The 26,867-nt window shown below is 33.9% G+C and overlaps 1 protein-coding gene across 2 annotated transcripts in view; it reads left to right on the top strand.

Annotated features, from left to right (window-relative positions):
* The window catches only part of PDGFC (platelet derived growth factor C), a 244,046-nt gene that overhangs the window by 100,397 nt on the left and 116,782 nt on the right, over nt 1–26,867 (top strand). The gene's annotated exons all lie outside the window — the stretch shown is intronic.

Raw genomic sequence — 26,867 nt, 5'->3', positions numbered from 1 at the left:
CCTGGTGCAACAGATCTTTTCTGTCAACCCCCCAAGCTGTCTTGGGCTGAAAATCTACCTGACTCTGTCTCCCCATGGACTCCAACATCCCACAATTTGTTCAGACTCACTCCTCTGAGGCATCCAAAGGAATTTGTGGGCGAGCTCAAATGAGTCCCTGCTTTTACTCTACCACCCTACCTCCACTTGATGGAAGCAATCTGATATAGGTTATTCATGTGCAATCATGTAAAGTATTTCAATATTAGTCATTTTGTGGAAGAGAATTCAAACAGGAAGAAAAGAAGGAAGGAAGGAAGGAAGGAAGGAAGGAAGGAAGGAAGGAAGGAAGGAAGGAATAAAGGAAGGGGAAAATAATATGTTTTGGTCTGTTTTCTGATTCCATCTGCTATTTCTCTTAAGGTGGATAGCATTTTTCATCATTCATTCTTTGGAACTGTGTTGGATCATTATGTTACTGAGAACTGCAAAACCATTCACAGTTGTTCATCATATAATATTTCTGTTACTTTGTATGGTGTTCTCCTGGTTCCACTCATTTCACTTTTTATCAGTTCATGTAAATCTTTCCAGGTTTTTCTGAAATCATCCTGTTTGTCATTTCTTGTAGCATAATGATATTCCATTACAATCATATGTCATTTATTAATAAATATTTATTAAGCAGCTACTATGTGTCAGACACTCTACAACATTCTTGGGATACCAAAAGAGACAAAAGATAATACCTAACTTCAAGGGGCTCACAGTCTAGTAGGGGGAAAATATATGTGACTGAGAAATCTTGGAATACAATGATTACTGGATAAGATGAAATGCAGATGATCCAAAGGGAAATGCTGGGTGTGCATAAGCAACACTTGCTATCAATGATGGCTTGAACCTAAGTAGTGGTATAAAAGGCATCAACAAGAATCTATGATTAAAGGAAATATGATGTGGTTTTGAAGAGTTAATAGTTAATAGATACCGGAGCAAATACTATACTGGCACTCATAAAATATTCAAAGTTCTAAAAAGCAGCCTCCTGTGTATTGAATATGTCTTCGGATGAAGTTTTAGAAAGACGTAGACAGATATCATATGGGATGAAAAGATCTGGATTAATAGTTGTCTCTGCCAGTGAATGGAGCTACCCTATCTAAGAACTTAGGGATTCGTTGAAGGTCTATTATATATTAATGAAGTACCTCTTGTCTCTCCAGCTTCTGTAACCCCAAGGATTGTGTAAGCTAGTAGAGGGCAGATTTTTGTACCCCATGGTGCTTTGCGTATATATCAATTGTATAACACATATATACATGTGTGTATACGGTTTAAATTTTATCTAATCATATTGTTTTCATACATATATGTATACATACATACATATATATATATATGAAGATGGAAATTTTAAATGGAAGATTTCATTGTCTTCCATAAGCTATAGAAACATTAACTTCTATTTCTCTTTTCTTCTTGGAATGATGTAAGTAGCATCATTTGAACACGCTATTTCAAATTGCCAAGAGATTAATTTTCATTCTTTTTAGTAAAAGAGTAAAATTGACTTTGCTTAGAGAAGGAGTTCTTGATCTTTTTTGTTTGTTTAATGGAGCCCTTTGACAGTTTGGTGAAATGTATGGACTCCTCAGAACAACGTTTTTTTTAGACATAAAATGAAATACATAGGATTACAAAGGAAAGCAATCATATTGAAACACAGTTATCAAATTATTTCAGTTTTTTCAAAGTTCAGTAACCTTAAATTAAAGACCCTTGGTTAGATACTTGCACTGTTATACGTTATTAGTATTAATCTCTTTTCCACGAATGTGAATCAGAGAACTTGAAATATAATGAATGCTTCATAGGTTTTCTATGTTGAAAATCAGAAGAGATTGGTAGGAAACTTCTATGGATCACTTAGATAAGTGGCCTTCATCTCAGACCCTAGACCTTTGACAAAGCACCATACTTGGAAGTATGGCATCAATGCTTTGACCTTTTGGTTGCTGTTTGTCTTTTGCTCTCCAAGAAAACAGTGACATCAGGAAGGCAATGCCATGACTTGCATGTGAATTGGATTTCAATGAGGGAGGTCTGTGTAAAAGTCACCAGCCTTGCTTTCTCTTCTAGAGCTGTCTGGGTCCAGTGGCAAGGTATGGATAAGGACAACTGAAGATGGTCCAGGATGCAGTGGGACACTTTGGTCCTTTTAAGCTGATGTCTTAAACAGGTCTCAGTTTGACTGAGGCAACACCCATTCAGTGATTAAGATTCACCTTGTACCCTCACATGGAAGAAAGCTGGCAGGAATGGGCCAAATTCCTAATGTCTCCGTATCTTTCATGTATCTTTTCTTTGCACTGTGGAAAGTGCAATATAAACACAGTTTCACTGAGTTTTAAACTCAGGATTTGACATCAGACACAGACAAGATTATCTGTAAAAATTTTCTTGGATGAGAAAGGATTAGTGTCATAATCCATACTTTAAGATGAGGAAAGTAGGACTTGTCCAGCTAGCTAAGATAATCATTGGTCTCAAAGGGGGAAAAACTAAAAACCTTGCAACAAAAATGGCTCACTTGGCTTTTTATGTAATTCCTCAAACTGAAGTGGAATTATGAACTTTGGTGGCATTTATTGCTGTGCCATTTATTATTTGCCATTTACTTCTTCTGTTCATTGTCTCTTTGAGGTTATACTCCTATTAATTATTATCTTTAATCTTTTCAGTCATGTCCAACTCTTTATGACCCCACTGGAGGTTTTGTTCTCAAATATACCAGAGTGGTCTGCCATTTCCTTCTCCGGCTCATTTTACAGATGGGGAATCGAGGTAAAGAGAGTTAAGTAACTTTCCCAGGGTCACACAGCTATTATGTATCTGAGGCTGGATTTGAATTCTGTATTTAAGCCAGGGTACTTTACTCTATGGCCATGGATACAAAGATGAGTAGATGCACCATCCAAAAAATGTTTACTTTGCCTAAGTATGTATTTTCTCAACTGATAAACTGACATTTCCCTTGTGTTCTAAAAGTTTAGTATTAGTGAATGGGAAAAGACATATAAGTGTGTGTGTGTGTACTTACACTATATAAGTAAGTATGTATATGTGTGTTTTGTAGCATATGTAACCTAAACCACTGTATATGATTAATCTAAAATCCCAAAACTGGTTAAATTAGTCTCAATACACAATACTGTCACATCAAACTCTCTTGTCTGGAATTCTGTTAATGCAAACCTTTTAACTTATAAAGGGATGTGATATACTTTTTCTGGTGCACTAGGCTCATCGATCAGATGAGGAAATGGAGACTTCTGCTGTATGACTATAATAAATACTCACAGAAGTAGTGATTCAGAGACAATGGAAGATCCCAAAGAACATTATGTTCACAATAGCACAGTGTTGGTATATTGCATTCAAATTAAGGGGGAAAAAAAAAAAAAACTTTGGTATGAGGCAGCTAATTTTTCCAGTGAAGAGAGTGAGCAAAGTTGGCAAGGCGTAAGTCCAAGTCTTGACTCAGCCACTTACTAGCTGTGAAACCCTAAGCAAGTAAATTAAACTCTCTGAGCCTCAGTTTCCTTATCTGTAAAATGGTGATAATCATAATGACCTCACAAGGTTGTTGTGAAAATAATATGAGAAAACATTTGTAAAATACTTTATAAGAATCTCAGAGTACTATCAGGATACTAGCAAAGTCCTGGCAAGAGCATTTTCTATTTGTGTGACCCTGGGGACATTACTGACCATCCATTGTCCCCAGTTTCCTCGTATATAAAATCAAGAGTTTGGACTACCTCTAAATTTATAGTGTCATGAGGCTACTCCATTTTCTCACCTCAAGAGATGAGAATTCTTTAACAATAAAATCACATGCAATGAGCATCTCATTCACTAGGGATATGTGCCTAATATAGGTGTCACAATTAAAATTTAAAAGCTGGCTAATGTCCACAGTGGGTAATGACAGTTCACAAAATTGTAAATGACTCTTTGGCCAACACTTTACTTGAGGTGTTAATTCCTCATTTAGCAAACACACCATTATAGGCTGAGGTTGTACAAAACTTTGAATGTTATAGATCTTTCACATAATAGGAAGCCCAGTTCAGTAGACACTTTGATCTGCTAATATAATGCATATTTTTGGTTAAACTAAGGTTTTAGAAGTAAAATATGGACATATGAGGTAACATGGTGCCATGGATAGAGTGGTGAACTTGGATTCTAAAAACCTGATTTTAAATCCAGATTTCAACCTTTAACAACTATCTGTGTGACTCTAGCCAAGTCACTTAATGTCTCTCTGCCTCAGTTTTCTCATCAGGAAAATGAGGATAACGATAGTACCTACTGCTTAAGTAAGCTGAAATGACATCATGTTAGAAAAGTGCTTTACAGAACTTTAAAGAGGTATATAAATGCTAGTTCTCATTATCAACATCATTATAAAGATAATTTATACATTTGGCAATTGTTCTTTCAATGAAGCAATTGGTGGCACAATAGATAATAATAGTAAATAACATGTATTTATCCCTTACTATATGCCAGATGCTATGCTGAGTTGTTTTTTTTTTTTTATAAATATTACCTTATTTGATCCTCACAACAACTCTGGGAGGCAAGTGTTAATACTCCCATTTTACAGATGAGGAACCTATGACAGAGAGCGGTTAAGTGACTTGCCTAGGGTCACACAGTTGAAGCCATATTTGAACTTAGGTCTTCCCTGACTGCAGGACTGGTGCCGTATGTATCTACTGCTCTACCTAGCATTCTTATTGCTATTATCCATTTATTCAGTCATGCTTGACTCTTTGGGACCTCATGGATCATAGCACTCCAGGTCCTTCTGTGCTCCTCTATCTCTGAAAGTCTCTCCAAGTTTATGTTCATTATTTTCATGATACTATCTATCCATCTCATCCTCTGTCATCCCCTTTTCTTTTTGCCTTCTATCTTTCCCAACATCAGAGTCTTCTCTGATGATACCCATCTTCTCATTATGGTGCCAAAATAGTCAAGCTTCCATTTTAGTATTTGACCTCCCAGTGAATAGCTTGAATTACTTTCTTTAAGTAGTAATTGACTTGATCTCTTTTCTGTCAAAGAGACTCTCAAAAGACTTCTCCAGTCCCCAAATTTGAAAGCATTGATTTTGTGATGCTCAACTTTCTTTAGAGTCCAACTCTAATAGCCATAAATTATTGCTGGAAAAAAATACATCAATGACTATGGACCTTTGCAGCAAAGTTATATCTCTGCTTTTTAGTGGGCTATCCAGATTTGCCATAGTGTTCCTTCCAAGGAACAAGCATCTTTTCATTCTGTGGTAGAAGTCACCATTTGCACTGATCTTTAAGCTCAAGAATATAAAATCTGACACTGCTTCCATTTCTTCTCCTTCTGTTTGCCAAAAAGTGATTGGGCTAACTGCCAAGATCTTAATTTTTTTGATGTTGAGGTTCAAGCTAGCTTTTACATTCTCCTCTTTTACCGTCATTAAGAGACACCTTAATTCCTCTTCACTTTCTGCCATCAGAGTGGTATCCTCTGCATATATGAGGTCCTTGATATTTCTCCTGGCAACCTTCATTCTAGTTTTTGATTCATCCAGCCTGGCATTTCACATGATAAATTCAGATGTCAATACAGAAATCAGATTGATTATATATGTTGCAGCCAAATGCAGAGAAACTCCTTATAGTCATCAGTTAAAACAAGACCTGGAGTTGACTGTGGATCAGATAGAGAACTTCTTATTGCAAAATTCAGACAAATTGAAGAAAGCGGTGAAAACCTGTATAGGTAGAGCCTAAATAACATCCCTTATGAATATGAAGTGGAGGTGATACATAGATTTAGTAGGTTAGATCTGAAGAACTAGGAATGGAAGCTCACAATTTTGTACAGGAAACAACAATAAAAAATATTCCACCAAAAAAAATGTCTGAGAAAGCTGAGGAAGTAAGTAAAAAAAGTGAGTAAAAGGGAGTAAAAAAGTGAGTAAAAAAAGAGAAAGCTTTCTTATCTATTCATATATATATATATATATATATATATATATATATATATATACAGAGAGAGAGAGAGAAGAAGAAGAAGAAGAAGAAGAAGAAGAAGAAGAAGAGGAAGAAGAAGAAGTCTTTAGTTCAGATTCAGCCTCAGATATTTATTGGCCATGTGACACTGGCTAAGTCATTTAACTTCTCTTTGCCTCGTTTTCCCCAACTGTAAAATGGGCATAATAATAGCACTTCCCCAGAATTATTGTGAGGATCAAATAAGATAGTAGTTGTAGAAAGTGCTTAGCAGAGTTCCTGGCACATAGTAGGACTCCATATTCATACTTATTCACTTCTGTCATTATCGTCCACTATTTTGTATTTGGCAGTGTGGTTGTAGTAATCAACTGAATTAACTGAATCTAGTGTTGTATACTTTTCAATCAATATTATAATAGCCTCTTGATATTAACCCTGGAAATTAGGCAGAGCAGGTAATGTTATATCCCAGTATATAGAATTAACATGTGATAAATGAGATCATTTTCTGTTATGATCCAAGCAAAATGTTCTCTGTAAGTCCTCTCAACTCTAAGATATTGTGATAATAATGTAATGGCTTTTCTTTTGAACCAATCAGTTTTGAGTCTATCTCAGTAAGTACTCTATATATTGAACACCTACTGTGTACCTAGAATTATTGGGTGATCATTTTGTGTATTTGTGTTTCTTTTTAATACAATCAATATTGACCAAGTCCTGTTTTGTGCTCCATCTTTGAGAAAACAAAAGGAATCTATAGTATCGTTCTTGAACTCAAAGAGCCAAGAAGTCAGCAATAGATACTGGTCCTGTGATATCATTGTTATAGGGACCTCCCTGAGGAGCAAGTTGCACGTACCATTTTAGGTTGGCACCTAGGTTGCCAATGGATGGTGATAAAGGAAAAAAATAATGCACAATGTAATAATCAATTCATGTTTTATGAATAGTAGGTATTATGTCCATTCATCTTTGTTTCTCCCAGTTCTGCACAGGATAACTCGCACACCATAAGAATTTAATAAATCTATGTTGAATTTAATTGGATTGAGGTAGAATTTTAGATAGGCATGAAAGAATGATAAGGCACATATTCTACTTAGCAGAGTAGCAAAGTAGAAAAATTAATTATGACAAGGTGTATGTGTGTGTGTGTGTGTGTGTGTGTATGTTGGCGAGAGATAGAGAGAGGTGACGTGGTTGCTCGAATTAGGAATTTTTTCACTTTTGGGGAGAAACAAGTTGCAAGTCTCCCCTCCAAAACTGTCCCCATTTCAGGCCTCTTTGGACTCCCAGCTGTCCATATCGGTGCCTTGTTTGAAAAAATGCTTCAGTGTCTTCTGAGCTAGACATGGATAAAGAATGAATGAAATCAGCTGTTGACTGATAAACTAAAATGAAGAAGTAATAATTGAGGAGGGGAGAACCTTTTTGCTTCTTGCTCTTTTCTCATCTGCAGGCCTAAATCAGTTCTTTAGTACTGCAGTATTGTGTGTGTGGTCTTATCAAAAAAGTTTCACATTTATGGCATTTACTTTTAGCTTGTTCACTATAGTTTTATTTTCTTTTGAAGTTTTATCTGAAGTAGATGACAAGTTTGAGGAGGCCTGAGGGAGAACTATAACCTACCAAAGTTTGAAATATAGCCTCAAGAATAACATTGTATGATAGGAAATAAAATTATAGGTCTAGCCCTGAAAATCCTAGGATTCTACTTTTTTTTTCCTTTTCTTGAATATGATTGGGAATATGCAATTGATTTACAATAATGCTTATCGCAGATTTCTCTCCTATATTTACTCCCACAAATCTACAGAAGCTATTTATTCAAGAACATTGATTCCATCCAAATCATGCATATGCTTTTTGTTCAGATATTTGCATTAAAAAAACGTCAAAATTTTCTTAATAATTTTGAAACATTAGGATAAGAGAACTAAAAAACTTAGGAAGTATTAAAATTCACCTTTCAGTGGTTTTTCATTTGTATGGCAATATTTTATCTTAATCCAGATACAGTGATTAAGTGAGAAATACATCCCTAAAGTATTAGAAATAATTATCATCAAAAGTAATTTGTGTCCAAAGGTGGTAGAAATAACAAAAATTGAGATTTATTTAGCGTTTTAAGAGTACTATGAGCTGGCATACATTATCTCTTTTGAACTTCACAACAAAACCAAAATATAAGTACTATAGATATCATTATACACTTTTTTTCTGTCTTTTGTAACTAATTATACCTTTGCCTACCTTGATTTTGTCAAATTCATAAATAAATAGGAAAAAAAAGCCTGCTAAGTAAGGCCTTTTCTTTTTTGATAAGCCCAATTGATTTTTTTGCCTGCTTTCCTGACCTGCAGTCCCTCCTGTGATTTTTGGAGCAAAACCTTCTTGAGTTGAGTCACTGGTTAAATTTTTGAAATCTAAAATTTTAGAAAATTTTTCTACTCCCGTAATTCATTTCCTTTTTATTACCAATATTTGTACTAGGTCTTCCAACATTCCTCTCCCCAAGCTTATTAAATTCTGTCCTCTTGTTATGGAAGTAGCAGCTGCCACTATAAAACAGGACTGCTAATAGAAGGCAAAGGATCATGTAGTTTTCCTTCTCACATATACCAGATAGTGCTCACAGTTGAACAAAGCATGTGAAATTATTACTATGTCTGCCCAGTGTTTTCTCAAAAATGTGTATTCGGCATTGTCTGGTATCTTGAAAGTCTCAAGCTATAATCTTATGAATCTTCTCATTGCCTTTCATTTTTCCTTTGTGCGTATCCTTTAAAGTGATGCTACAACTTAAAAAAAAAAAAAACAACTCAGCAAGATACTTATTAAAACAGGAATACAATGAGCTGTATACATAATACATTGTTTTAATATGTGGTGGGTTACCCATGAGATAATTTGATCATATACCAAGAGAAATAAGTTCTTAATCTTACCAGTTTTTCACTTCTTAATCTTACCAGTCCATTAAACATGGCTCATGGTGCTGTTTGAAGAGCTTACACTGTTTGTTTTCTCTAAAAATGTATAATTTGTTGAGTCATATGGAAGGTAGACTTTGTAGTATCAAGCACTTAAAAAAAAACTGGATTCCAAGAGCGAGTCACACAGCAAAATTAAGACAGTTTAACATCTTATTATTATAAAAGAATACCTTACAAAAGATTGCCTAAGGGCAATCCTTCTTTTAAGAGGAGAAGGTAAAAATAAAATGCGTGTTCATCGTTGTGTACTGATTTATGATGGTGGCTAGAGTTGTGGCAGAGTAGAGAATGAGAATATACTGGATTTAAAGTTAAATGCCTGGAATTTAACCTGGGTGATGTTGTTTAAATCATTTCTCTCTGAGCTTTTGTTTTCTCATTTGTAAAACGAGGTATTGGGAAGAGGAGGAGAGAAGAGAAGGAAGGAATTAAATCTCAGATAATTCCTAAGATCTAAGATGAGTTCTACCTCTAAAGTTTGTTACTCTAAGGTACTTGCAACCTTATGATTTTATATGTGAGGTAAAACTTTTATATGTATGTGCACATGTGCGTGTGACTGCATTTTTTTCCTCTTCTCTGGTGACCATTTAGGTGAATATCATTAAAGCAAATAACACAAGATAATAAAGAAATATTCATAATTTTAGATAAAAGGAAGACAAGTTCATAGGAAAATGGATGGAGAATCAGAAATGGAAGTCACAGGAAAGTGGAGCAATAAGGACATTTTCAATCCATTTTTTCTTTTCTTTATCCTATGTCCTGAATTTAAGGAAGGAATAAATGATATAGGAAAATGATAAATGATTTAGGAAAAAATAGTGCTTGAGTCATACAGGTAAAATCAAGAATACCACTGCCTATCGAGCTTTAGTCCCACTTGATTCTAGTGAATCTATTTGAATCCACTGTGATCTAGGTGATCATAGACAAATTGACTGATTTTATTTTTTCAGTCAATAAAACAGACTTCTTAATTCTTGTTTCATATACAGTGAATAATATAGTGATATTTGTAAAACTTGTGATGTTTTGTGAAATTTGGTTTGTAAATTGAAAGGACTGCTGCAATTTAATTCAGGAAACTATAAAGGTATATTTTTTGCATATTTATCATTGTATCAGTGGTGTTCCAGCTCATATGTCTTGGGGATGCCATCAAATTATACTTCGGAACTTCTTTCTTCCCCTTCAGAAATAGCAAACTTTCATGAATGTGCTCATTCAGAGGAAAAGCTTTTCATTTTGTAGATTGAAATTTGTAAATCACAGATTTAAATATCTAAATCAGGGCAGAATAAACAGAAATTATCTAAGCTATTTCTGATCGTATTGATGTAGCCTGGTGTTTTCTTGAAAAATCTCTAGAATTCTGAAGTCATTTCGATTTAACAATAAGGCTGTTTTTACTTCAAAATAGATTTTTCTCTTTGTCTATTGGATATGTTAATGAGAATATAATAGAGACACAACTAGTGTCCAAAACATAAAAAGAGACTTTAATATCCATGATTCACAATATGGATCAAATGCTAACCCTTACTTAAAAGTGTTTGTGAATCATCAAGCATAACTGTCAGTTATTACTGTGATTCTACACAGAATTATTTTTTGTTTGTTTTACAATCAACTCATCAATTTTTTTTGCATAATACTATAGATTGGAAAATGAATCCTCATAAACTTGTAATAGCATGTTCATTATTGTTTGTTATTCTGGTAGATTGTGTGATAGTAAAGTACATGTTCATACTTTTTCTTTATTCAAAAATTATAATGTGTATAATCTAGTAACTAACATAAGGTTTCATTAGTATAATTCTACTATAAGAGGTATTTTTGATGCAGTTTATAACCAGTATTTTCAGTGTCCTGCTTATATATGAGAACACAAAGATAAAATGTCAACATTTTTCCAAAATGTAAAGAATGCAATATGAGATGCTATTATGTAAAAAAAACTTTTTTTTTCTAGAAGGAAACATAATTTCCTAAAATAAGAAGCATTATTACTTTCATTTACTTTCTTTCCAGTCATAAACTATTATATTGTGATCTTGGAGGTTTGTTTTATTTTCTTCCTTTCAAATGTTTACGTGTTCTTAGGTTTCTCCTAGTTTTTGATGCTTTTTGAAATAAACTACTCTGCAGGAGGAAACAAAAATCAAATGAAACCTTTGTACTGAGAGGAGAGGAAACAGAGGAATAGTGAACCCTAGGTAACTTCTAACTAAATGGTATGCAATTCACCTAAAAAATGCATGAATCAACCTTAGTGACTGATTTCAGGTGAAGATTATGATTTGTTGCATTTCAAAGATCTGTGTTTCCATTGGTAAGGGTTATCACCCTTAGTGGACAGTTTTTCATCAGTTTCTATATCCTGAGAGATTCCTCACCTGGTATCCAAACTATTAATGGAACTCTGAACTGAGTCAAGTTGGTCTTCAGGGGGAAGACCAAGATAGGCCAACACCAGCTTTTACAGGCAATAACACATTCTAAAAGTTAAAAAGAGATTAGACAACAAGGCTTATTATGGATATGTTGCCAAACTTAATTCATATGTAGAACAAATTACATTCATAATTATAAAGATTTTTTTCCATATTGTGTTACTAGAGAAGAATATGAAACCTTGAAAGTGTGCATGCTGAAAACAAAACAAAAAAAAAATAACATGGGGAATAGCCTTAGGGAAATGAGTAGATGTGGATTCTTTCTAATTTGCCTCTAATAAAGAAGTATTCAGAAAATATATACATAGGTTAATATATCTTAAATGGCAACTTTAATGATGAAAAGGATCAAGTTCATAGAAGATAACTTAGCAAATGATTCATATGAACATGGAATTTTGTTGATGATAGCAGTAGTAGAATCACTAAGAAATTGGAGCATTGATGGGGATATTTTCAGATATGGTAGGCAAGCTTTTCTAAAACCAACTCATGGTGGATTTTTTTCTTTCCTCTCTTTTTCTCAACAACTAGAGAAATAAGCAGCTCTTCCATACTTTGCTTGAGTTTATGGGTTCGTTTCTTGGATGTATCAAGCTAAGATTTTCTATTTTTGAGTTAAAGTGCTAATTTCATGGTGTCTGTTGATGTTTAGAAATTTTGCTTTGGGTATTCAATTGTTCTCCCTCAGTTCTTACTACCTATCATCACTTGCTTTGCAAACTCCAAAACAACTCTAAATTTTACTTTTTATTCTGGTTGAATATTTTCAATCTTCCTTTCAAATGTTAGTAATCATGCTTCCAAACTTGTATGAATGAGAGAAATCAAATTAATTCATTCATGGGATCATTCCTGATTTGACACCATAGACACCTTTACTGGAATGTTTCAGGAGGAGCCATACTGTGGCAAAGCAGATGAAATGTAATAAAAGTCAGACTGAGTTCAATCCCACCTTGTACACTTTATAGAATTATACTTATAGACATGTAGTAAGTTGTCTAAACCTTTCTGAGCCTCAATTACCTTATCAGTTAAATAGAGAAATTAATATTTATAGTCCCAGCTGCACTGGGTTGTTATGAAGCTCAAGTAAGACACTGGGTTAAAATTCTCTCTACACTTTAATGCATTATGTAACTGTCAGTTATTATTCATACTCTTACTTGATTTCTTAATGTTGCTGTACAATGAGCAATAGTATTTCTTTTTCCATCTAAAGAGAGTAAGTTTCATTATAAGCTAAATTCATAGCACACCATATAACATGAATATTTGAAGGCCACACAGTCACACCTTGTTCTTGGCATGGCTGGAGAAATGAAATTTTCTTTGGCTAAAGAGTAAAATCTTAATGTTCAGATAAACAAAGTGAATATTTTTTTAAAAAAATATCATCTGTGAATATTATTTAAAAAGAGAAAGACTTTAAATTTAAAATGCTTTGAAACTTGATAACTTCATGAATAAACAAAAACATTAAATTGTCTTACGATGATTTTTAGTGACCCAAGCCTTCTCATTTCTATCCCCCCCAAAAAATAGATAACTAATGCACTATTAAGGGACAACCTACCCTACTAGAGAGAGAGCTGAACTCAGAGTTTGGAAGGTCTATGTTCAAGTGTTACTTCTAGAACTAGTTTACTGAAACTTTGAGTAAATCAACATCTCAGTGCTCCAGACAACTCTGCAAAATATTGAATTGCAGAGAAGTTACTGACTGCATTGAGACAAGCAGTTTCTTTATTAGGTATTTACTAAAGTAATGAAATCACATGATCTAGTTTGAAAAAATAAGATACAGATAGATCATGGTAAAACCCACCTCCACTTTATCTGAGTATCTAAAATTCAGAGGTTATGAAAGCATGCCCTTCTACAGATCCATTTGGTCAACATTAAAAAAAGTGTTTGTGTTCCTTTGGCTACATACCACCCAACAGAAGGCTGCCTACCAGATGAATATTTGATCACAATAACATGTAAAGTTAGTCAGCTGAACAAAGTGACTACTATGTGCCAGGCTGGTCCTAGTATTTTGGATAAAAAGACAAGTACAAAATGGTCCCTGCCCTCAAGAAATTTACATTGAAGAGGAGGGTGCAATAACAATTAAGAGAAATTAGAGGAGACTTTGGAGGGAGATAAACATTTTGGGACCTGGAAATGAAGAGGAATCACAATCCTGGCTCTGAAAATTTTATGGTTTGTATGAATGCCTTGGAGGTGAGATAGGAAGGATTAAATTTGGGGAACAACTGATAGTCTAGTTTGGTTAGAATTTAGAATTTGTAAATAGAAGTATGAAAAAAATCTGGAAAGGTAGGTGAAAACCAGATTCTGGAAGATCTTCAATGCCATGCTAAGATGTCTTTTTCTGTAAGTAATGAGAAACAAATGCACGTTTTTGAGCAGGGAAGTGACATGATCATATGGATGCATTAGAGAAGATTATTTTAGCAGATGTATGGTGGATGGATTGGGAAGACAAGGGATTGAAATCAAGGAAAACAATATGGAATCTTTTTCAGTAGTCCAGAAGAGATGAGATGAAAATCTCAATTAAATTACTGTTTGTGTAAGGGGTGAGAAGAACATGAAAGCAAAACACGTGGTGGTAGAATCAACAAGCCCTGGAAAGTGACAAAGAGAGAGAAAAGTCAAAGATGATTCCAGTGTAATGAACCTGGGTAACTGAGAAAAAGGTGGTAACCTCAAACACTCTACTAAGACAACAGGATTTGTAACAATATTTATGAAGTTATAATTGTTATATTAGGATTATTAATCCACTCTAGAGGATGAGGAGAGAGTGACTTGGAAATTTCACTTTCAATTCCATACATTTCTTTACATTATATAGAATATAGTCTTCCTTAAATTTCTCAAACCGATTCATCTTGGCTACAGGAGGATCAATTGGTGTCACTGGTTTTGATAGTTAAACTTAAGAGTAAGTGCTCAAAAAAAAAAAAAAGAAATTTTTTTATGAATGAATGTTTTTCTCCATTAGTGCAACTTTTGGTGAGCTAAATTATGGTCCCCAAAATGCATAGCTTTCTGATCATTTTCTAATTGTTAGCCACATAAGACTTTTGTATGTCTACTTAAATTCATGGTATCCTAAATTGTTCTCATTTTCCTTTAGGTGCATCAGGATCTGAAGTATTGCCTTGTCACACTTCTTGTTAAATTTCAGGCTAGCATTTTAGTCTTTACATAGATTACCTTGCATTCCTGTGCTTCCTTTCTGTCTAGGAGGCTATAATTGTTTCAGCCCTGTACTTAGCATAAGAATGGATGAGCTGACTGGATCTGAGGAAAAGAGGGAGACCAAAAAGTACCCAGTGCACAGGATCTCCCACATTTGTTGGCATTTATGCTTTGATAATTGCCTTCAATTTATTTCTCTGTCATATTTAACTAGCAACGTGTTTAACTATCAATATATACTAGATTTACTTATCTTCTGAATGCAAGAAATGCTACTATTGAAAAAAAAACATATTTCTGTTTCACTTCGTAGAGATATGTAGACATGTAATGATGCATCAGTATTGACATCTATAGAAAAAATATTATTAGAAAAAGTTTGAAAGAAAATGATATATTTTTTTAATACTCTAAACTAGAAACTTTCATTCCCCAAGAATTCTATTGAATCAAGGTTTTGCTTATCTTTTTCTACGGATGTTGAAGTGTTTCCGAAGTCAAAGCTTTTTAAGTTTCTCTGGTATAGAAAACCTTGCAAATATGTAACTGCATAACAGTGATGGGAGCTTTAAAAAAAAGAAGTTTAAACATAATTCACTATCTGTCCCAATGACTTGATTCTTGTTTACTGCTTTTCAGTTGATTCTAAACTTTTTGATTAAAACATTGCTGAGGGAAGGAACTATCTTTTTACCTCATTTTCTATCCCCAATGTTTAGTATGCTACCAAGTACATAGTAGGTGCTTAATAAATGTTTATTGATTGATTGAGGATGTGTTCAGGAGGGAATGGATACACTTTTTGTGAACTTTGTATCCCTAACACCTAGCACAGTCCTAGGCATACATGCTCCATGGATGTTAATTGATTAAATGAATAGAATGACTTATTTTCTATGATACTGAACAAAACACAGGTTTGCAGTATTGCTTCATGTGTTTTCTGAAAATTAAACTTCATCAACAAAGTAAAAAAGCCAAATGTAGGACCAAGTTATGTTGTTTCTCCCTCAGTTCTTTTAAGTCTCAAGTCACATAAGATATCAATGTTCTAAAATAGTAAATGAAGAATTAACATTTTAGCATTGTGTATAGAAAAGTTTCTTATAGAAAATCATTATTTCCCAATGTATAATTCATCATATTTTACTTTATACATAACATTTAAGAGGTATAACAAATTCTTCTTGTTTAAAGATAGAATGCAATTGAGTCATTTCCCTTCATCCTTCTTGAGAGTAGGGAACTTTTAAATGTATCTTTTTAGCGTGGATGAGAATGAGACCTTTCTGGTAATTATGCCTGTTTTATGGGTGATATTTTCCCTACAGAAGTCATTTGTTCTTCCTTTAAGAACATGGCTTACACATTGCTTTCTGTATTTAAGCTGGCAAATATGTATGAAAAGGGTCAGTGCTGCCACATACAAAAAGCTTGCTGAATCTGTAACAATCAGCCCTGCATTTCTCATAGAAAGGATGCCCATCCCATGGGTTACTCATATGTCATAAATTCTCCCCCCCCCAAAAAAAATTGTGGCTATAAATTAATATAGTTCCTTGTTCTACAGATTCCATGTATGTATCAAAAGGGCACCAGGGTTGAAACAGTGGTTTGCAGCTTTGCTTATTAGTGTTTTTGCTCAATATTATCTTCTTCATAAGAGAAAATTGTTTAAGTAGTTAAGGACCTTTTCTTTCTTTAAATTTTTTCCTTAATGGCCTAGAGTAGAAAGAAAATATATGAAGTATCTTTTAAAAATAGAAATCATTGCCAGAGAAAAGAGTTTCATAAATGCTGTTTTGACCAATTAGACCAGTGGGTGAGAGACAGCATGACATACAATGCATGGAGGATTAGCTTGGGTGTTAGATAACAACTGAGTTCAGGCCCTGCCTCAAATGCTGCCAGCTATGTGACCTTGGACCAGTTGGTAGCTCCTCAGTGACCCTGCAACTAAGACTATAAATTGTAGAGTTTCCAGGCTACATCAGTGAAGGGAACTGTTGGATTAGAGGTTCCCTACACAAATAAAATAAGAGCTCTGTACTCAGGACAAAACAAAACAGCAGTATTGATAAGTGTGTGTCTTAAAATATGCCAGTAGAATTATGTCCTGTTCTCCACCTTACTATGTTCTCTCCCTTTGTGACACAGCTTGTTATAGTTGATACCCCTACAGCTTTATGCTTGAAGGATACAGTTCTTCTGTAAGCTCCACAGACTACCTTTTGCTTTTTTTCATTAAAAGCTGCCCAGATTATTAAAGCATCAAGGCATCTATTGTTTAAAGAGACAAATGGTTATTTGCCAATTGAAGCATTAGAGTAGAAAAGCATTGGGGAATGTGTTAAAGAGAATAGATTCTCCTAATCACAAGCTTACATGTGTTTGGGGTGCACCCATCCTAGTTCTGTGTGTGTGTCTTTTTTTCCATCCTGGGAAAACATTTTCACTTTTACCCAGTATTTAGTCCAGCCACAAAACTGCCAGATGTTTTACCAAAATAATTCTACTTTCAACCATCTTATTGTGAAAGGTCTCTAGTACACTTACTTGTCAACAAGGAACTAGACTGACCAAAATCAGTATATGTAAAGCAGACTCTGGGAGGGAGTTTTGTTTTGTTTTGTTCTTAAATTTGTTTGTTTTTTAATAACTAGCTTTTGATCACAAAAGAAGTGAGTAGGAGGATTCCCCTCCCAGAACTTGATGTTGCTCAGATGCAAGTTGAAGGTTGCCTGAAGCTTTATTATACAGTTCTCAAGCAATATATTGTAGTCATTTCTGTCCCAGGTTTAAGAGTTAGTGGTGCCCATATGACACAGAAATAAATTTTAGGATACTTCAGGAGGCTGAAGCCTATTTCCATGTCACAAAAAAAATCCCTAATTAAGTATACTCGAAGCAGTGGTCTTCAAATAATAGATGTTTTCTAGGAATCAGTCCAAGTATCACCCTTTGGGTCTACCAGATCAAGGTCCCTCACTGAAAATATCACCTCATAAACCTGGTATCTTTACATAAGCACTTTAGCTGATTTTGAAAGGGAATTCATCTCAAATCAATTTTAAAAAATCATATCTCAATCTCCAATTTTCCACAAATTTATATAGACTTTGCAACTTTTTATGAGGTTTATCCAAGTAATATCAGCAATTAGAAACGAAGTTGACTTTGACCCTGCTTGTCATCTGTTCATTTCAACAGCATAGCAGTGGGAGTAGACAAGATTCTCATAAATTCAAAGGAATCTAGGCATCCAAAGAAGTTTCCTAACTGGTCTTAGAGTTTCTAGAATCCTTACTAACAAGGGGGTTTGATGTGCCTAAGAATACCTTGATGTTGTGCTTTTAAAGAATAAACACCAAAGGAAGCCTTACTGGTAGTTTAAGAAGACTGAAGATTGTTTGACTTTAAGATACCAATTGCACATTTAACTGATAGCTTACAAGATACAATTGCCAAAAAAATTGTCTTTGTGATATTTTGGTAGGATCTGTGAGAATTCTCTAGAATGGCCTTCAATTATGGGTCCATTTAGAGACAGTATATCTGTTGTTCAAGAATCATTAATAGATTGTCCTTAATGTTATCAGATTTTTGACTGAAGCAACTCCTAAAGAATACTTATTAAAGGTGAAATATTCCTTAATGGAAGGAGGGCCCACATTTATCCTTGAGTTAAATTAAATCAGTAAATTAAATGATGTATTAAGAGCCCACATATGTAGGTCAACATCCCAAGTAACGTTCAAAGAGAAGCAAAAGCAACAAAAACAACCATACTGTTCTTAAGGAATAGTATAGTTAAATATTAAAGTATTTACGGACTTTAAAAAAAGAGGAAAATATGAGATTAGATGATTTTGTAGGGGGCAATTGAGATTAAGTGACTTGCCCAACATCACACAGCTAGTCAGTGTCTGAGGCTGGATTTCATCTCAGGTCCTCCTGAATTTCAGGGTCCATGATTAGATGCTAGATGACAAATTGCCTAAGCCAAAAGTATCTGTGACTTCTATTTTGGAAGATCTGGTAATAGGATGGATACCATATATGCAAATAAAATATCAAATGTTCAAATAAAAGTTTAATTTTACTTTACCATTTCAATCATGGTATAATTTCTTGAACAAAAATGTTTTTCTTCTTGCTTGGTTCATTGTGTAAAATTTAATTTTTTTACATCACCTGACCATGTTCACATCAAAGAATTTGGGGCCATAAATGTGAGAAAATTTAAAATTGTAAATTTATATGCTGACAAGGACAGGAAACTGGTATTTACAAGTAAAATACATATTGATTTAAAATTTGGATAGATAACTTTTTCTAAAGTAAAAAAAATTAGTCATATTACTTGAGTAAAAAAATTTGCAACTATAATTACATAAATTCATCAAACTTTGAATCAAGTCTGATTGTTCATATCATTATCAACATCATCAGCTGTCATTATCAACACAATCAAGTATTACCTAAGTGCCCTTTAAGTTTTGGAAAAATATCAGAAAGAGGATTTTTTTTAGAGTGTTTTATTTTATGAATTTTTCCTTCTTCAAAAACGGTTGAGACATCTATCTGTACTAATCAGACTATCTAATGTCAGTGTAAAATAAATTGGGCAGAAGTGAATAATTCTTCAGTGAAGAAAATGATGGCACTCTTGACTTGGGACACTGTTCGTTAGCACCAGAATAGCTGGGGTTATACTATCTTCAGAAGATCCATTTCCCTTTGGTAAAATGGACAGGCATGGACTTTCTGAACTTCTACTTTATATGCCTGTTGAGAATATAGGTTTTCAAAGAATAATGAAATATTGTGGGTTTGAAAAGCCAGAGAAATCCATGAAAATTGAGTTCTAGAAGTCTCCAGAGCCCTTTGACTTACTAGTTGGAAGAAGAAACTAGTTTTGTTTTTTTTTTTCTGCTTGAATGTGGAACACAACTGACAACATCACAGAAGTACAGAAAAAAAAATGACATGCAACTGTCTGCTAAAGTAGAAAAAAAAAGTTTAGCCACCATCTTACCTGTTGTTTAAGTACTATTTTAGTACAAGATGGTTGGGGAGTTGGGAGGAGAAAGAATCTGGGAAGACTGAAGAGTCAAGGGAACATATCCTACAAGCTAATGCTCTTTCTTGATTTTTTTCTATGCCAGCCAAGACCCCCCCTTGCTAAGTGATTAGACAAAAAATATGATAAAGTAAATTTGATTCAGTTAATCAATTTTTATGCAGTTTCTCATGTCTTTTAAATAATTCCAATTGGATACTTCCAAAGTCTGAAATGAGGATTCTGAACCACCTAAACTAGGATTTGAGGTCACCAAAAGTCTCAATTGTACTATCTCCATCTACTGGCAGGGAGGAACTATACCCAAGCATCTGGACTGGCATAGAAAATAGAAGAAAGAACATTTAAAAGGTAAGCAAAGTCTTTAAAATTATTTTGAAATTTAAAATCTGATTTAAAAAATGCACCTTGGCATAACTGATGGTATGAAGACACCCCACTTCACATAGGAATACAGCATTCATTTTCTATTAAAGTTAGTAAGTGAATTTTAACAAAGGGTATGTCAGTTTGACAAGGCCTTTGAAGAAGTTGAGAAGGGTGAACTTGAATGAATTCCTAATGTAATTCAATCTTTTTATCTTTATCCACTTATACTTTCATTTTTTTCCCAATCAAGTATTAACTCAATGCAACAATCATTGATTATGTCAATAATTTATAACATATTCATTAAGATCTCTAAAATTCAGACATTTTTTCAGAGAAATTTGTCTTTTTCTTACAAATACTTTTGATAAGTACTTTACAGATATTCAAAATCTTGTTAGTTCAAAGAAGAGTTGCATATTCCTCTTTACATTTTAGTGTTGTTTTCTAGTCTTTGGGCCCCAGATTTTCTTTTGATGATATACTTATTTCATTTTTCAAAATAATTCATATTTTGAGTCAACCTAGGATGAGTGATTTCTTGACAAATGTATATGCTAAATAGTAAGCAAGCATAGTATATTTAAGCTATACATGTATCTTTGTGTGAGGTCTTAGTGATACTGATTAACTTTAATATGAAGGACAGAAGCACAACTGATGATCTACTACATAATGGAGCTTTGCCTTCTCCAATATTTTAAAAAAATGCTAAAGAATTTGCATTAATCTATCTCTCTAAAACTGCCTCTGCAAGCCTAGGTGTAAGATTCTATAGTTTATCAACCTCGTTTCAGTTCCCAGGCTATTTTTAGGGAATTACAGTAAGTGGAAAGTGACTGATTATGTACTTGTCAGATAATACCATTTTAGTTGTTTATATAAAAATACCAAAACAAAATCGTGAACAATTGTAACTTTCTTCAACATAGTCTATGTCTATACAAGGATAACATTCCATTCTTCTCTGTATCTTAGGGAAAGACTAGACTCATTCCTGGAAGGATATGAGAATAGCTGTCTGAACAACATACTTAGATTTCTCTGACAAATTCTAAGGATAAGAACTATGTGAATGGCCTCGTCCACCAGTTCAAGAAGGGTCATGTTTCTGTCTCCTCCATTTGCTGATCTGTTAGATTATACTGGTATAAGCAAGAGGGCTATTCAGAGCTTCTGTGGCTGTAGGAACTAGTTTCTACAAACTGCAAATGAAGAAGCTATTTTTCCAAATATGAATAAAAAAAATTTACTATGGAGGAAAAACGTCATTCCTACAAATGGAACCCTCCTTGAATTCCCAGGTTATTTCAAGCTTAATCCACATTGCAAACCAAATCTTCAACTTGAAACTCTCTTGCCTCAAAAGGCTGTATCTCTCCCCATGTCTTGTTTTAAACTTTGTCTATCAACTTCAAACTGATTGCTGCTGAGAATTCCTAATGTGGGAGACAATGCATTCTACTTCTAAAAAGAAGCAGACTTGTACTGTTCTTGTGTTTTCTTTCTCAGTTTCCTTATCAGTCATGCAGGTAAAGTAATATGTACCAAGGCAAAACCAAACCAAACCTAACAACAACTTCATATACTTTATGACTACATAAATAGGTCTGCTGGACTATAAAATTGCCTTTATTTTGAGAATATCAACCAGTTTCCTATCATAACCTTGTTTTAAAAAAATCTTAAATGTTTATTAATACTTTTCTAAGAAACTTCACATATGTATTTTATATATCCTTAGATATAGAGTGGGTTCCGAAGATCATATAATGGCTATTGTCTGCATAGTAGGTACTATGTTGCACATAGTAGGTACCATGTAAATGTTAGCCATTATATTATTATTATTATACCAGAAATTTGTGAATTACTATTCTCCTGTCACAGTTTCATGAGGAAGAATAATCTTAAGAAAGAGCATCTTAATTACAAGTATGTGCAAATATTGCTATGGAAATCCAAGTTATGTGAAAAACTAAGCATACTGTGGAAGTTAATGAGTGATAGTCCCAATGTTTTTGGTACTGAACTGTGATTTCACTGGTATAAGCGACATGAGATGAGGAAATTACTTTTACCAGGTGAAGATTTGCACTCGCTTCACAAGTTACCGTCAGAGAGAGCTGCTTATTCCAGATAAGTTGTGAGCATCCATGATCCTTAACAGAAAGGTGGAGAGGAGAAGTTTAAGGCTGGGACTGAAGAGCATCGTTTAAACAATATAGGCCTTTGTAAGGACATGATAATGAGTACTATAGATGAGATTTCACTGGTCCATGGAACTGGTAGATAAGCAAATTGCCTCCTATTAGTGTATACTGGCACTTGGTGTTCTACCTATAATCTTTGGAGAGTTGCTTAAGGCATTGATAGATTAAGTAATCTGCCCAGCATCACACAGCCAGATATGTCACAGGCAGTACTTGAACCCAGGTTTTCCTTGCTAAAAAGCCAGTGGACTATCCATGACTCCATAGTGCTTTTAAAGAGAAGTATAAGTTATTCCTTGATTTCTGTAATTTTCATTTTTCTCTGTCTTTGGTCCTTTAATATGTCATTCACATGTACTTATTGCAGACTATTTTAGCTTTGAGGTTTGGCTCTGTAATTTCAATGGTGTTAGGAACTCTGAGTGTGGAAACTTCCTTCTTCTAATGCTCAGGAGAACCATCTATAATTTAGAGATTGACCTTTGTGTTCTGAGACATTATGGGTCAGAGTTAAATTCAATACCATGCCTTCCTGACTCATGAGGCCAGCCCTTAATCCATGACACATTTTTGCCTCGTTCTCTGCAATTTATTTTATATGTATTTTGAAGTTATGTGTACGTGTCTAAAAATGGTGGCTAAGCAAACAAGGCCATTTTATTTTAATTTTTCTATAATACTATTTGCTGAGTGTATTGAGCATTGTAGAATTGTGTGTCTCTATATGTACACCTTTATATGTATACACATATAGATATGTACACACCCACTTAAGTATTAGACCTCAAATTTTTATCTCTAAAGCATTTTAATTAGTCATGAAAGGGATGGAGAACCTTGAATTTCTCTACAGAAAGTGTAGAATTTAGATTTATCTTGAGTAAATTTCTTCAGACTTTTTTATTCACTAGACATTTAAGCCTCTTAATAGATATATTAGCATTTTATTTGGACTTTCAATTTGGTTCAGCCATAAAAAGGAGGAACACACTGTCAACAATGTTTGACATTCGTGGGAAACTTCAGAGTTATAAGAATGTGATGAATTATTGCAAATTAAGTCAAATGATTCTCTTGTAAAAATTGGCAAAATAAATGTAATTTTAAAAGGGGCATCCATAAAAACAGGTGAAATGCTATTTGAAACTAAATTCTCTTTTCATCAATTATTAGTTTAATAATTTACTTAAAATTTTTGATAGTTTAATAGCCTGTTTTTACATAAAATTGACAATTTGCCACAAATTAATGTTTCTTCTACAATTGTGTTTTGAAAAATGAATATATTCATTACTTTGTGAATTCAATCATTTCTTAAATGTGTGAAGAGAATTACAAAATTGAAGGAAATCAAAGGTGAAATTTTCAAATAGAAGAATTCTTTTGTAATATAAATAAGCATTCTCACTTTTCTTTTCCTTTGTTTTTATTTGGGCATTTCAATTATTTCTAATACAAGACACACCTGTAAGTAATTTAAAATAGCAGTAGCAGTATATGGGCACTATTGTGTCTGTTTGCAGCTGCACCTTCCTTACTTGGAATCACTGTTTTAAACTTGGAATCCTTAAGTTTGGAGACATCTTCTATGATTTTTATATTGAGAGTTAAGTTGTTTGTGTCACCTTAAAATAAAAATTATGTTGTTCACTTCTCAGGCATAATGCATTCCCAGCAATAGAAAGTCATAGTTGAAAAATGGTTTTTGCCAAATAACCAAAGGATGAAATTATATCACATTGTTGTATGGTTTCCTGAAGGCATAATGAGCCAAATCTTGGCAGTGTTTTTATAGCTTTGCTATGTTCTGGTGGTATTTTCAGCACCAAAAGCGTTTTATTGGTAATTCCTCATTGCTAGTCTCAGATTTTACTGAGACCTTGCCCAGACATGCCTAGACATGCCCATAAACAATCTTACCCACTGTCAGAGGAGGAATAAAAACATCTTGCTTTATTATCATTTTAAATGAACTTTTGCCAACAGAGAATAAAATCACTCTGTAAAACAAAAGAAAACTAGAAATAATCTTTTTAGGTAAATCTGTTAACAATTTAGCTTCCTTTTTTTCATATGAAGTATTTTGTATTGTTTACTATGATGATATGGGGGTTGTTGGGGAGGCAGTGATAATATTCTGCCTTCTACTTCACTTAGTGTGAAGACCAAGACTGTAGATTGGTCAGAAATATTATCATTTTACAAAGAGGAGAACTTAGACATAAAGAGTTCATCAAATAGATTTCCTTAGGTCATTCACTGAGTTAAAGGCAGGAACAAGACTGGAAGCCAAGAGCCAAGTGTTCCTTTTCCTAGTCAAATGTTTTTGTTTGTTTTCTTGGTTTTTTTCAGCCTTACATTTTAAGTGTGGTAAAGTGAATAAAATAATATTAAAATCATGGATTTAAAACTGGAAAGGTTTTTGTTGTTCATATTTGGTGTTTAAGGTAATTGTGCTATTTCCAAAAAGAAGTTTTAAATAAAGCTTGATGCTTTCAACCAAAATCATTTGTAAATTTCTGTGACCATTAAGTAAGATAGTAAATCTAAGTTAGGAGAATTAGACAACAAGGTTCATTGGTCAGAGTTTGCAGTCAGATTTGAGTTCAATTCTCAGTTTCCCATTTATTACCCCTGTAATTTTGGGAAATGTTCTTAAAGATTCTAGTGAAGTAAATTTCCACTTCAGTTTTCTTATTCATAAAAAAGGACTAGATAAGCCCTAAGATCTTTTCCAGTTCTAAATCTATGATCCCAGGCTTTAGTGAGATGAGGGAGAAGTGTAAGTCTAAAGTGTGAATCATTAGCCAGTCACCAGTTTCTGCTACTTTTAATAAGTTATGTCAAAGATACATGTATTATACATTAAATAGAATTTCAGGCTGCACTAGATACCTGGAAGAATTGTTATTGGAAGAATGATCTGCTTGGCAGAAAATTGTTAAGCCTAGTTAAGTAGCTATAATTGTTCCTGCAGGCATCCTGAAGGTATATATTCTCAACCTCTGGAATTGTGGTTTTTCAGCTTTGTAATGCTTCTTAAAATATATTTTCTCATTTGATCCCCAAACCCTATGGACTAAGTGCTTCTATCCCCATTTTGCATTATCTCCATTTTAGTACAGTTTAAATAACTTGCCAAGGGTCACACAACTGTAAGAGTGGGTTGAGATTGGTTTTCTCAACCCCAAGTCCAGTGATTTATCCACTATACCATGTAGCTGCCTTTTTATCCCCTATTTACCTCCTTAGTAAAATATATTATCAACAAATACTTTTTTTTATAGAAGTTTACAATTGTGAAGCATTTTTATATGCATGATATTTTTTGATCCTTGCAACAGTTTTCCATTTTGTTTCCCCAACTAATTAACTCCCACTTTGTTTCAAGGTCTTCTCTACCACAAAAATGCAGAAATAAGTTTTAAAGTGAAAAAAAAGTAACTCTCCATGCATATTATGGTGAATTGTTTCCTAGTTCAATAGTATTTCATAACTAGTATTTTAGAGGTTGTATAATATAAAAAGAAGTGTAATTTATATTAATAGTGAACATAATTACCTCTTAATTATTTATAAATTGTGAGTTATAGAATCACAAAAGGTCAGAGTTGTAAGGACCTTATCAATCATCCAATTCAGGTCATATATGAAAAGGAATCTTTTCAGCAACATGCCTAATAAATGGTTATCTAACTTTCAGGAAAGGGAAACCCACTGATTTAGTCAATATTGGGAATTAACAGAATTTGTTATCTGGAAGGAACATCAGCCATTATCTAGTTCAACACAAACAGTCACTAAAATAGAATGCAGTTCAAGTTGTGTCTGAAGACCTCTACCATTTACGGAGATGCATGCTGGTTCCACTTTTGGATCACTTTGTTAGAAAGTTGTGTTGTTATGTTTTTCTCTATACAAAAATCTGGAAAAAAATGGCAATTTCTATCTTTTTTTTTGTTCCTAATTCTTCCTTCTGGGACCAAGAACAAGTATAATTCTCTTCCTATATGACAGCCATGAAGGTGACAAGTATCATATTCCCCAAAAGTCGTTCAGCAAAGTACTTATTAAGCATCTTCTATGTGCCAGGCAAAAAATAATCCCTGCCCTCAAACATTTCACAGTCTTATGAGAGAGACAGCATGTATAAATAAGAAGGAGGGAATGGAAGGAGAGAGGGGGAAGGGGACAGGAGGAGAAGAGAGGAGAGCATCTTTTTTGTATATGGTTGTTCATGTTGTCCCTTCTGTTAGACTCTGTGTGCATTGAGGAGGACTGGGAAAGGCTTCTCATAGAAGGTGGGGTTTTAGCTGACCATCCTCTCTCCATACCACCTGTTCTCATTCCCTTTAAGTGATCCTCATATTGAATGGACTCTAGGCCTTTAGACATCCTGGTTACTTTTCATTAGACACGCATTTGTCAATAATCTTCCTAAGAGAATAGTACTCAGAACTGAAGACAAG

The sequence above is a fragment of the Notamacropus eugenii genome, chromosome 6 (genome assembly GCF_028372415.1).
Source record: "Notamacropus eugenii isolate mMacEug1 chromosome 6, mMacEug1.pri_v2, whole genome shotgun sequence".
NCBI lineage: Eukaryota > Metazoa > Chordata > Mammalia > Diprotodontia > Macropodidae > Notamacropus > Notamacropus eugenii.
The sequence above is the reverse complement of the archived record's forward strand: the minus strand, read 5'-3'. Positions and strand labels throughout refer to the sequence as shown.